We start from the raw sequence: 14,167 nt of genomic DNA, 5'->3' as shown, positions 1-14,167 counted from the left end.
AATCTAATAACAATACCACAATACTAACTGACATTAACAAAATGCTCGAAAATACTTAATCACCAGACATACATTGATGAATTGACAGAAATTTATATACATTTAGTTAAGTTAGAGAGTAAAAGTGCAAAACCATAGACTGAATACAGACTTCCATAGACTGAATGTGTTCTTACACCGGCAAGTTGCTACCTTTTGCAACTTTTTCATCGGTGGACATCTTCTGACACACACAGGGAACCAAACTCTCTATCAACACAGAACCTTTTTGTTTTTTTACATCATTCTCCTGTCTCAGCTCAAGGGGAGAGGTGTTATGATTTAATATTACATGCCTATGCGGGAGTTACCTGATTAACCTTTAGGGTCGGTAGAAGCCCAGAGAGAAACAGATGGACAACAAAAACTTCACGGCGGGGGTAGCTGTGTGTTATGCTACTGCCCCCTGTGGAGTGGATGACCTTACAGTACATCAACATGTTGACCTGGCAAACCAAAGCAGGTGGTGTCCTCTGCACAAGGACATATGGTAGAATAAACCCACAGTCACATTAAAGAAGTGTTTCAACTCCAGGCTTTAACCCTTAATTAGGTAAATAAATGATCAAGCATCCTGACTTTTGCTTCATTTGAGATATAAAACTACATCCAATCTCTTTTATGGTCAATCTCAGATATGAGTTCAAAGGGAGCTCAGAAGTAATCTGCATTTGCCTAGTCAGTCTAATAAAGTCACAAGCCCAGTGAGTTTTGCTGAGTCAACACCCCCCCCCCCCCCCACACACACACACACACACACACACACACACACACAACCCCCCTCCACACACGCAGCCCAACGCCATTACAACAGGCTCCATGTGACACTAGGGTGACTACCAGATCTTTGATAATGACAACATCCCACATCTAGTGACAACACAAGCATACAAAAACACCCAGAGGAAGCGGGTCCTTCTGTCCCTGGACACGCCGCCTTTGATATCATGTTGGAGGGGTTCTGGCGCGCTGGGCATATGGTACCTGCACCGTGATGACGAGTGACAGGTTAGCAGAGCACCGTGCTGCGCCTGTGTGTGTGTGTGTGTGTGTGTGTGTGTGTGTGTGGATGGGTGGAGAAGAGACAGGGAGATAGGGGTAGTGCGTTCACTAAACACCTCCATCTGTTCGTATCCTGGGGCACTATGATGTTGTCTTTATGTGAGATGAAGCCGTGTCAGAGTCGTCCTTTCACAGCCAATCACAGATATTTAAATAAGGACAGCAGTCTTATGCGAAGACCTGGAACAAAAGAATCATCAGAGTCTCCTGGGAACAGCTGCCTCTTCTTTTATTATTATTATTTTTAATTAGAACATTTTTCAAAAACTACATTTAACTGCACTGGCCATTCTGGGCTTCCCCGTTAATTACTGTAGAGCTGCAGGCCTGTGTGTTAAGAGGTGTGTGTGCACTCAAGAGGTGTGTGTGTGCACTCCAGAGGTGTGTGTGCACTCCAGAAGTGTGTGTGTGTGCATTCCAGAGGTGTGTGTGAGCACTCCAGAGGTGTGTGTGCACTCCAGAGGTGGGACTGTGCACTCCAGTGGCCTGGACGTTTTGATGAAGGTGTCACCAATCCTGCCATGCCACTACTGGTGTAGCAGAACAGCTGTTAATGAATAAACGTTGGGATTAAAGTTGGGATTAAAGTGGGGTGTTCTGCACACTGCTGTACTCCTGTACTGTGAACAGGTCCATGTTATAATGTATACATGATGGAATATTTAAATAAATCCAATGAGGTTTTCAGAACATGTGCTGCAGGTTTGGATTATTGGGTTGGGTTGCAGGAAGACGACTTCTGATATCAGACTTCAGACTTTACCCTTTTTAAATGTCAGTCATTTAAAATTTCACTTGTCTTGTTAATATCATGTGCTTAAATGTTTGATGGTGTTAAAGAGTCTCAAGAGGCTCTGGTCTAATTACAGTGCTGCATATGTTTTGGGAAAATTTGTACTTATTTAAAGAGGCTCTTTGAGGAGAATGGTGAGAAAACATTGAAGGTAAGAACGTCAGACCGAAGGTTCTCATTAAATTCCAATTCGACGTTAAAATTCTAACTACCAGTGACCTGATCAGACTGGCTAAATCAGACTGCTTCCTTTCTACTCATGGCCTCATGGTGCTTTCATGTTTAGCAGGTTGCTTTATCAGACCCTCTGCACCAGGGTTAAGCTGATCCCCTCACAGAGGAGCTGAAGTCTTGCTCCTGGACTCCTGTGGTGCGGCTGCCGTGCTCCTGAGTAATTTTAACCCGATGCGGTTTGTTAAGCGGCAGAATAAAGCGGGACGCTTCTGCAGTCTGCCACATTTGGCTTTTAGTTCCAGGGTGGCCGAGACGTGAGCAAAAATGCTGCCCGGAGCTTCTCTGCTTCAGCAAAGCCACTGATGGGTCAGCAGAATAACCTGCCCCCCTACCCAAATAACCTGCCCCCTACCCAAATATTTGCCCCTAAGCTGCTGCCTGCTTTCATCCAGTCCTTTAGCTTCCTTTTTTTTTAGCATGGTCTTCCATGTTAATTCTACTGTGTCCATATGCCACACAGATTATCACATGCTAGCAATAGCTGTCTCAGCACCACCTCTTTAATTACTGTAGACAGTCCATCATCGAGAAGGATTTGAGTTCAATCTAAGGAGGCTATTTCCTTTTTGTCAGACAGGAACCTACAGCAGGACAGTAGACACGAGAAAAGCTGCCCACTCTGAAGAGTGTAAGGGTGCAAAAATATAAAGATCTTATAAATGGACTATGTGAGAGTGATAGCTGCTAAGTGAAATGTTACTCCAAACTACCAGAATCACTGCAATGCATGAATACGCATTACTGGCCCTATGATACAAACCAGCACAGATTTGTTATAATCACTGAGCAGTTATTTCAACTGACTGACCACTGTGTCATAGCACTGCGTGCTTTTTATAAAGGCAGGACAGGAATTTGACAGGAAGTTGCTCTCAACAAAGATAGAGTGGCTCTAGTGCAATGTGCTCTCTTAAATGTGGTGTGTCTCTGTAACCGCTCTGTGTTACAGATATGGACCGCTATGTTATTTTGAGATCCTGGTCGTGTTTTTCTGCCCTGTTTTTCCTGATTGAGCATCACATTTTTTTTAAAGTTCAGCCACTGTCAGAAGAAACGGAGACACCCTCTCCGCCACTGTACATGTCTGTTCTGCTGCAGGCAATCCAAAAGAAGTTCAGTTAATTTCAACATTTAAGCTGGGAAGGATCATCTGACTGGCTGCTTTGTTAGTTTCTCCCAAAGCCATGAGTGGTCTAAGGACTGCTGGCTGATCTTGCAAGGTCAGGGTCACGGTCAGGGTCACCGTTATGACGCTGTTCAATAAAGCTTCTTCCCCACCCCCATTAGAACACGTAACCCTTCAGGACCATCTGCTAGACACAGGGGCAAAGAATTCAAAGTAAACAGAACTAGAACATGTTCGTATGCACCCACAGGTAATGCTTTTCTGTCTTGGGTCTAGTCTCTTGCTAACATTTGTCTAATGTATTTATACCTGCAACATATAGTAGGCTACTTGGTAGTATTTCCAGTAGAGAAAATGTGGCAAAAATATGCCTTACATCTCCAATTTCATTACTTTAACCAACAATATGTCTGAGTAGGTATGTGTCAAGTGAAAATATGTCAAAGAAAAAACAGAAAAATAATAATTATCAATTAGCAATTATTAGGCAGTCAACAACCATTTTGAATGGAGGTAGCGGTAGTGTCACAGCACTCTACTGATAAATGAATAAATAGCAAAATGGTTATTACAAAGAAATACTAAAACAAAACAAAATTAAAATAGAAATAAATGTTTAGATGATCGGTAGTATCAATAATAGAGTAAATATGGTATCTTTGTATAGGAGCATCAGTAATTAGGTTAGGATTAGGGTGGATACGTGTCCTACCAACGTTCACTTTCATACTCAAGCCTTTAAAAACAAATTTCATTTTTTAAATCCTTACAGTTGACATAAATATTGACTGGTTAGTTCCTCGTAACATAAACAAAAATACTATTGTTTATATTTGATGAGCAAATATTACCGGTCATGATTGTCGCTTCCTCCAGTTCATCACCCATTTAATCTGACCGCTCACTGAGAAGATGGCTGTTCATGGTCACATGACACGTCCTCCATTTTGGAAACTGCATGTCGGAGCAGTTTTAACAACTGAGCATGCACCGCAGAGGTTCCCGCGGTAACAGGAAAGAGATGCTTTTCCTGAAATCAGACTGAACTGAAAAAAATGAAACATGCTAACAAACGGTAGCAGCTTATCTCCTCAACACAGCTAATGCGAAGCTCTCAATTAGATGAGCTGCACTCTCCTTCTCATTCTTTTTTGTTCAATTTCTTCAGGCAATTCATTAAATGGTGGGAAAAAAGAGTAAGACTCATTTAGCATCCTATTGGTTACAGAGCGGTGAGTCATAGTGGTTTCATCCAATTAAATGGCTCCACTAGTGTTAGCTGAGATCCCTAGCAACAATACGTGTGTTTTAGGACAAATACAGAACTTTTTGCGTGTTCAGGGATTTTTTTGCCGGTTGCCTACTTTAGTTTTTGGTTTCATAGTACTTTATAAAAGGATTTATATGCTGTTAATTATGTATAATTATTACTATATTCATAAACAAGCCAAATGATATCTCAGAGTTTCAAAATAGAACAGTATGGAACAGTATGTTACACGTTTGTTCTCTTTCAGCCATATTTTCATATTGTCAGAACAGTACAGCCATTTATATTTTGGGTTCGGTTAACTTATTTATCCAAATTTTCTATTGATCAGCATAAGTTTACAGTGCCCAGAATAACATGGAACAATGTTCTTTAACTCATATGAATGGTATGTATATATAAATGTTCTTTAGGTCATATGAATGGTAACGCCACCTTCGTCCTCACACGTGTAAATGCGTGTTTTTCTTCTTCAGTGGCAGCTGAGCTATCAAACGCTCCAATGGGCATTAGCGATTGACCAGGAGATGGTCATAGCGCAAAGCTGCCTTTCAGCTTTCAGACAACCCACAACCTTTCCCTCCTCCCCCTGGCTGTGGGGCATTAATAAAGCCCCTGGTGCAGCACGGGACAAACGTACAACAGTGTGTCCTCATGACAGAGCTTTCTGTCTTACGCTCACAAACAATGGCGTGGTGGTGCAGTGTGAGACATTGCTCTGAATGGCATACACACACACACACACACACACACACACACATGTGCGCACACACCCACACACACACACGCACACACACGCGCACACACACACACACACACACACACACACACACACACACATACGCGTTTTCGTGAAATATCAGAACACCAGGGGAAACCATACCAAATGGGGACATGCCTTTCTGAGTATTCTAGAAACACAACAAGCAAGATTTTTGTTGCATATAGCACCCACATGATGTCTATCTGTTGATTTTTTCACTAAGTGCTTATTACAAAAAGCTGAGATTTTTCTGGTTTAAGGTATATTTTAGGACAGTTTCAGGTTTATGTTAATTTCTAGGACATGTACGCACACACTCATTTAAGTCTCACACTACCAACATAATAAGGACATAGTAAATACAAGGACCAAGTTACACACTTGGTACAGTACAAGTCAAGGACACACTAGCCACAGATTAAGAAACACAAAACAGGTGAGACGAATGATGTTTTTGAATCTAAATGAGTCCATCAATGTTTTAAAAGTGTGATATCCTGAAACCAAAGTGCTTTACTCTAGCATTTACAGAAGTAAATGTTCTGGCCTTATTCACAAAAACAAGAGCAGTAGGTTGTTAATTGCAAATCCTTTATATAGTCATATTTCCTGCATTTATAAAAGTGAAGTTTCAATACTTTGCATTAAATAATACAAATCACCAGGAATCCAGCTTTACTTTACTGTTTTTAATTCAGTTCTGAACCACATTTTGATTTCTGCATACCATATGCATATCTGCCACATACACTACCAATCTGGTAAACTTAAAACTTTGCTAGTTTTAATAAGGGCCAATTCACATAATGAAAATCTCATCACCTACTAATCCCATGACTAACTGACTGTCCTAAAATTAGTCACTGTGATCACTACTGATTACATACTGTTCAAAATGGGAAATTATTAAATAAATAAAAATGCACTCAAAAAGGAAATAAAATGAATAAGCAGATGAAGTGCAAACAAAGCAGATAAAGTGCAACGAATTGTCCTGAAAAGTGTAACTGAGGTTAAACAATTTTAAGAAACTTTATTTAAGAAAAATCTTGGAGACTACAAACTCTGTCTTCTTTTCAGAGCCACTATTCGGTTTTTTACATAGTATTTGAGGGCAGTCCAGTCACGGTGTTTAAGAGCATCAGGTTCAGATAGTAGGCATGAGACACAGTCTTTCTTACCAGGAACTTGGCAACTGTTTATAAATCGCATTAGATGTTTCTCAACAGCTTGTACCTCATCATCTGACCACTTCTTCTTGCTCTGTGTGATGCCTGCAGACAAATGTACTGTGAAATGCACTCCCAGTTCTCACACAAGCACAAATACAGTAAATGCTAAATGTTTGAAAACCTATAACTGCAGATTACATACAAAAAAACTAAACAAAACATAGTTTAAGTTTCTTTACCAGTAGTCTGTGTGGAATGTTGATGACTTTGGTCAAGAGACAAGTCATGTTTCCGCTTCATCCCTTTATTACCCCGATCTTAAAGAACAGGAAATGTTATCTTAAATATAAGTATAATAAAGTGGACATTTCATGAACATGCAAAGACATTGTCATAAGTCAAACCATGAGACAATTTTGATCAAACATATGCCTACATGAAAGATAATGAAGCTAATAGAGGACAAAAAATGAGCTAGCTTACCATGTGGATTTGAGAACTGTGCACTTTCAGAGGGTGATGGTTCAGGAGTTCTGGAGCTACAGCTTGGCTGAGGATCATCTGACTCTGCCTCATCACTTGATGTATCAGCATTAGAGTCTTCAATTTCATCTGATCAAGAAAAAAAAACATTTGCATACATACATACATACATATATACACACACACACAGTTTTTACATATTATAAAAGTTCCCTACCTTGTGGATTAATGACAATTTCATCTAACGTAGCACCCTGGAATTCTGATAGTGTCCCTCTTTCCATTGCAATAAGAAGCTTGCTCATTTTGGCAAGTTGCAAAGTACTTTCAGGTAAACGGTAGTATTGGCGATGAATCCTAATGTCATGCCCCAAAAAACTGGCAAGCTGATCCATTTCATTGTCTTTCAAATTCAACACCGTTGACAGAGTTGCAATCTGCTTCCTTAATTTTGTGGATGAAAGGGCTGATGGATTTCTTGCACCACAGGATTCTCCAAACTCACGCAGAACATCTGATCCACGATAAGATGAAAGAGCGTTTGGACGTGCAAACAGGTGTACATTTTCCTCCGGAACCTGACAGATATCTCTATGCTGGACGAGGAGGTCCATGCAATTGACCATATCAGGTGTCAGCAGCACAGCCACCTTCCTGCCCCTCTTGCCACGAATTTCTACTCTTTGGAAGTGTTCACACAGCTTCTTTTCAAAATCACTAAGACCAGAGGCAAGGTCTTCATGAACTGGTGATTTTACTCTTGAAACATAAGACTCCAGCTTCATCCTTGAAGCCTCTCCACCCCTCCTTCTGTTAAAAAGTATGACTTTGGCAAGCACCAACTTGCATAAGCTTGCATAGGTTTTGACATCAGAGTGGTCCTTCAAAGCATGCTGATATTTTGTCATCTCAGTATTTAAAAAGGAGTGCAAAGTTTTGACGTCTTCTGTGAAGGGCAAAACCTGAGGTTTGTTCATTTTTGCCTCATTAAGAGTTGTTCCTGCTGCTGCTGAAATGGACTCATTCCATTTATGCTCTTGGAGAACCCTGAAGCTGCGTGCATCCTCAGCCAGCCTCTCTCTGCCCGTTATTATTGCACTGCATTCCACTGAAGTTGCTATTTTTGATAAACTGTGGCCAAGCTTCAGAGCCAACGATGGAATCCTGTAAGTGTTGGTCTCCTCACAATGCCCAGAAACAGCTCTCACAGATTTTATGACATGGGGAAAATTTGATGGCAAGACAAAATCTTCCATAGACCGAATAGGTGTCAGTCTTCTTGCCTCCAAGAGTAGACGTCCCACCTCTCTCATTTTTTGACGAATGTAATCATTCTTTGTGGAACTTGGGTTCAGCTTGTTGAACATCTGTTCTCCAAAAAGTAATATGTATTTATCATTTCTAATTACAGCAGAAACTTCATCATGTTTCATTTGACACATAACAGTTTTCCAAAATGCTTTGCTAACATCAGGAGGAACACGTGCCATGCAGTTGAGTGACTGAACCATCTTTTTTCTATTCCCAGGCTCATCAACTTTAGGGTTCTGTGGACAGTTTCTAATATGCCTCCAGAGTGACTTCCTTGCATATAGACCCTGGCAGTGTATACAGTGCGTAAACTCTTGAGTGGATCCTAGTTTCTGAGGTCTCCTACGGGCAACCAAATCTCCTTTGCCACTACTTGATATCAAAGCATTATGCAAAAAATTGCCTCTGGTGGTCAACAAACGTAATCGAACTCGTCTTTCTTTTGATTTCTTATCAAAGCTGAATGCTTTTGCTACGTCTGGTTCATTGTGATGTACATACTGCAGGTGTCTTGATATTTTAGAGTATGGCTTCTCACAATAAAGGCAGTACTGCTTCTTTGTGTATCGCCAGCTTTTACTTGAGGTTGGCATTGGAACTACATGAACACAACCCTGATCTGAAGGGGTGCTGGTATCAGGTTCTGTAGGACAGCTTTCACGTGAGCTACTTGCATGAATTTCTGAAGAAGACACTTGACACTGGGAGTTGACAGCTTTGACTGCCCCCTTTTGCTGGATTCGTGTTAACACACTGTCTTTATCATTGTTTCTCTTTAGTTTTTTGGGCGAAATATTACTCAGCATGGCAGACCTGCTACAGCTGGAAAGGTCTGAAGATTCACTGTCTATATTTGGTTCATAGTCTTCATCACTGTAGTCTGTACATTCAGAGTAATCAGTGGATTCATCCATGACAGCAGTCTAAAAAGATAGAACAATGAAAAATGCATAGATGACTACTTTTACACCCATCACAAATTACCATATTTTCCGGACTATAAGGCGCACCTAAAAGCCAAAACTTTTCCCAGAAATCGGATGTGCGCCTTATAATCCGGTGCGCCTTATACAAGTACTGAGTTCCGATATCTGACACAGGAACGTAATACGTACAGAACGTACCCCACGTAAACCAATCAAAGAACACTACGTAATACGTACAGTACCAGTACTTACGCTTACCTACAGGTATGCTGCAAAATAACATTTGTTTTTCCAGAACCCTCGAAAATGGCACCAGTGAAGAGACACGTTTACGAGGCACACTTAAAGCTACAGGCTATCAGTTATGCAGCTGTAAACGGGAATAGAGCAGCTGCGATACAATTTGGCATAAATGAATCTGTCACGTAGGGCTACGCCCCCTCTCCTAGCTGTCACTCCGGTTTCCCTTGTTCCCTCGTGTGTGTGTTGTTCCCTGCTCCTCGATCCCGCCCAGCTCGTCTGTTGCCCCGGTTTCCCTTGTCTGCCACGCCTTGTTATCATCGTCCTCACCTGTGTCTTGTTAGTTCCATGTTTATATAGTCCCTGTATTTCCCCCAGTCTGGTTATCGGTTGTTTTGTGCTATGCATGTATCTCTGTTCACGTTCGCGGTCTCTTGTGTTTGTATTCGTGTTTCCCCGTGTGTTTCAGCCTGTTCCGTTTTCCCTGCCGGGTTTTTGTGAGTACTCCTTGTGTTAAAATGTCATTGTTCAATGTTCGGACTCCCTTAATAATCTGACCCATGCCATCCTTTTTGACTCAGAGTTTGGAATTTCCCTTAATAAATCTCGCTTTCCTCAGCGTTTGTGTCCGCCTCCCTGCTCTGCGCTACGCAGAACGTTACAGAATCTATGGTTTGGAAATGGACGAAACAGGAAAATGAACTGCGTCAAGTAAAGAAGTCGAGACAGAGATTTCATTTCGTTTTCACTTTTTTCCACACATCACTATCCCTGCTGATCTGACTGTGTGTGCTCATCTCACAGACAAAGTTAAAAGGCAAGTGAAGAAAATTAATTCTGAGCTTGCCGTCATTCCGGGAGGATTAAACAAACAACTCCAACCGCTGGACATTGGCGTAAATGGGGCATTTAAAGTTGCGAGTGGCGTGGGAGCAATGGATGATAGACGGCGAACACACGTTTACTAAAACTGGAAGGCAGCGGCGGGCGAGTTACGAGTTATGCCACCGTTTGTGAATGTATTGTGGACGCGTGGGCCAAAGTTTCTGCTGTAACTGTTGTCCGAGCTTTCGCGAAAGCCGGCCTCATTGCTGAACAGCTACCTGGCAACGAGACTGACTCAGACATTGATGAGCGGGAACCCGGAGTGCTCGTTAGTGAAATTGCGCAGCTTTTTAATTCAGACACAGAAGATGAGGACTTTGATGGATTTGTGGGAGAAGAGGAGAAGAAAATTGTGTGTGTTTTGTCAAGTAGTATAATAAACTTTTAAAAATCACCGTTTCGCGTCCTTTACTTTTCTTGTAGACCGTATGTTTTAGCATGTGCCTAATATGGTGCCGTACAGAATACCGGTAAGTACTGTACAGAAATAGTGTCCGTAATTGAGACTGTGCCTTATAGTACGGTGCGCCTTATACGTGGGTCAAATACAGAAAGAGACCCCGTAATTCAGAATGCGCCTTATAATACGGTGCACCTTATAGTCTGGAAAATATGGTATCTGAAGGGATCTGCAGATGTATGTAGCAATGTAATGTAAAATTAATCTCCTACAAACAGGCTTTTGCAATTTGAGTAGGTCAACAAATCTCACAACACAACGCAATTGAATGTTATTTTAAGACTTCCAAAAAGCACTTGAAAGAAATTATCAGATTAAAACTTGTTATAAATGTGTTCATATTATACTAAGTAAATATATTTCTAAAGAATGCACAACCAACTCAAATTTACCCATTCAGCAGGAAGGACAGGTGTGCACCCATCAGAAGCCAGTGAGGGTTCAGGTTCACCAGGAGATCTGGTCATTTTGTCTTCTTGCATGTCACTGCTGACATTCTAAATGAACACACAATAGCAGAAAAAACACAATTAGTAGTTAAAACAGGATCAATTACAGTTTATTAAACATCAATTACGCCAAGATGAATAATTAGGACCACACACACACACACACACACACACACACTTTCAGGTCCAGTCCAATATCAGGACAAGTTACACTTCAAGCAGGTCGGAATTGGTAAATATGCTCTCTGCACATCTCAACTATTGTAAAACTATGTAAAAATAAAAATTCCATTGCTATCAAATTTACCCATTCAGCAGGAGGGACAGGTGTGCACCCATCAGAAGCCAGTGAGGGTTCAGGTTCACCAGGAGATCTGGTCATTTTGTCTTCTTGCATGTCACTGCTGACATTCTAAATGAACACACATATTTCATAATCACCATTAATAATGCCACAATAGCAGAAAAAACACAATTAGTAGTTAAAGCAGGATCAATTACAGTTTATTAAACATCAATTACGCCAAGGTGAATAATTAGGACCACACACACACACACTTTCAGGTTCAGTCCAATATCAGGACAAGTTACACTTCAAGCAGGTCGGAATTGGTGAAATATGCTCTCTGCACATCTCAACTATTGTAAAACTATGTAAAAATAAAAATTCCATTGCTATCAAATTTACCCATTCAGCAGGAGGGCCAGGTGTGCACCCATCAGAAGCCAGTGAGGGTTCAGGTTCACCAGGAGATCTGGTCATTTTGTCTTTTTGCATGTCACTGCTGACATTCTAAATGAACACACATATTTCATAATCACCATTAATAATGCCACAATAGCAGAAAAAACACAATTAGTAGTTAAAACAGGATCAATTACAGTTTATTAAACATCAATTACGCTAAGGTGAATAATTAGGACCACACACACACACTTTCAGGTCCAGTCCAATATCAGGACAAGTTACACTTCAAGCAGGTCAGAATTGGTGAAATATGCTCTCTGCACATCTCAACTATTGTAAAACTATGTAAAAATAAAAATTCCATTGCTATCAAATTTACCCATTCAGCAGGAGGGACAGGTGTGCACCCATCAGAAGCCAGTGAGGGTTCAGGTTCACCAGGAGATCTGGTCATTTTGTCTTCTTGCATGTCACTGCTGACATTCTAAATGAACACACATATTTCATAATCACCATTAATAATGCCACAATAGCAGAAAAAACACAATTAGTAGTTAAAGCAGGATCAATTACAGTTTATTAAACATCAATTACGCCAAGGTGAATAATTAGGACCACACACACACACACTTTCAGGTCCAGTCCAATATCAGGACAAGTTACACTTCAAGCAGGTCGGAATTGGTGAAATATGCTCTCTGCACATCTCAACTATTGTAAAACTATGTAAAAATAAAAATTCCATTGCTATCAAATTTACCCATTCAGCAGGAGGGCCAGGTGTGCACCCATCAGAAGCCAGTGAGGGTTCAGGTTCACCAGGAGATCTGGTCATTTTGTCTTTTTGCATGTCACTGCTGACATTCTAAATGAACACACATATTTCATAATCACCATTAATAATGCCACAATAGCAGAAAAAACACAATTAGTAGTTAAAACAGGATCAATTACAGTTTATTAAACATCAATTACGCTAAGGTGAATAATTAGGACCACACACACACACACACACTTTCAGGTCCAGTCCAATATCAGGACAAGTTACACTTCAAGCAGGTCAGAATTGGTGAAATATGCTCTCTGCACATCTCAACTATTGTAAAACTATGTAAAAATAAAAATTCCATTGCTATCAAATTTACCCATTCAGCAGGAGGGACAGGTGTGCACCCATCAGAAGGCAGTGAGGGTTCAGGTTCACCAGGAGATCTGGTCATTTTGTCTTCTTGCATGTCACTGCTGACATTCTAAATGAACACACATATTTCATAATCACCATTAATAATGCCACAATAGCAGAAAAAACACAATTAGTAGTTAAAGCAGGATCAATTACAGTTTATTAAACATCAATTACGCCAAGGTGAATAATTAGGACCACACACACACACACTTTCAGGTCCAGTCCAATATCAGGACAAGTTACACTTCAAGCAGGTCGGAATTGGTGAAATATGCTCTCTGCACATCTCAACTATTGTAAAACTATGTAAAAATAAAAATTCCATTGCTATCAAATTTACCCATTCAGCAGGAGGGCCAGGTGTGCACCCATCAGAAGCCAGTGAGGGTTCAGGTTCACCAGGAGATCTGGTCATTTTGTCTTTTTGCATGTCACTGCTGACATTCTAAATGAACACACATATTTCATAATCACCATTAATAATGCCACAATAGCAGAAAAAACACAATTAGTAGTTAAAACAGGATCAATTACAGTTTATTAAACATCAATTACGCTAAGGTGAATAATTAGGACCACACACACACACACTTTCAGGTCCAGTCCAATATCAGGACAAGTTACACTTCAAGCAGGTCAGAATTGGTGAAATATGCTCTCTGCACATCTCAACTATTGTAAAACTATGTAAAAATAAAAATTCCATTGCTATCAAATTTACCCATTCAGCAGGAGGGACAGGTGTGCACCCATCAGAAGGCAGTGAGGGTTCAGGTTCACCAGGAGATCTGGTCATTTTGTCTTCTTGCATGTCACTGCTGACATTCTAAATGAACACACATATTTCATAATCACCATTAATAATGCCACAATAGCAGAAAAAACACAATTAGTAGTTAAAGCAGGATCAATTACAGTTTATTAAACATCAATTACGCTAAGGTGAATAATTAGGACCACACACACACACACTTTCAGGTCCAGTCCAATATCAGGACAAGTTACACTTCAAGCAGGTCAGAATTGGTGAAATATGCTCTCTGCACATCTCAACTATTGTAAAACTATGTAAAAATAAAA

The 14,167-nt window shown here is 40.6% G+C and overlaps 1 protein-coding gene and 1 long non-coding RNA gene across 3 annotated transcripts in view; both read right to left on the bottom strand.

Annotated features, from left to right (window-relative positions):
* Nucleotides 1-14,167, bottom strand: part of dscama (Down syndrome cell adhesion molecule a) — a 73,632-nt gene that overhangs the window by 39,525 nt on the left and 19,940 nt on the right. The gene's annotated exons all lie outside the window — the stretch shown is intronic.
* Nucleotides 6,204-11,981, bottom strand: LOC143525392 (uncharacterized). 2 transcript variants are annotated; one of them, XR_013133633.1, is made up of 5 exons: nt 11,902-11,981; nt 7,160-9,176; nt 6,943-7,071; nt 6,699-6,776; nt 6,204-6,561 (listed from the first exon to the last, which is right to left on the bottom strand). It is a non-coding gene; the product is annotated as an uncharacterized LOC143525392 (long non-coding RNA). The 2 variants fall into 2 exon arrangements; XR_013133632.1 differs by lacking the exon at nt 11,902-11,981 and adding an exon at nt 11,157-11,265.

Source organism: Brachyhypopomus gauderio, chromosome 10 (genome assembly GCF_052324685.1).
Source record: "Brachyhypopomus gauderio isolate BG-103 chromosome 10, BGAUD_0.2, whole genome shotgun sequence".
Taxonomy (NCBI): domain Eukaryota; kingdom Metazoa; phylum Chordata; class Actinopteri; order Gymnotiformes; family Hypopomidae; genus Brachyhypopomus; species Brachyhypopomus gauderio.
This window is presented reverse-complemented; position numbering and strand designations above follow the sequence as displayed.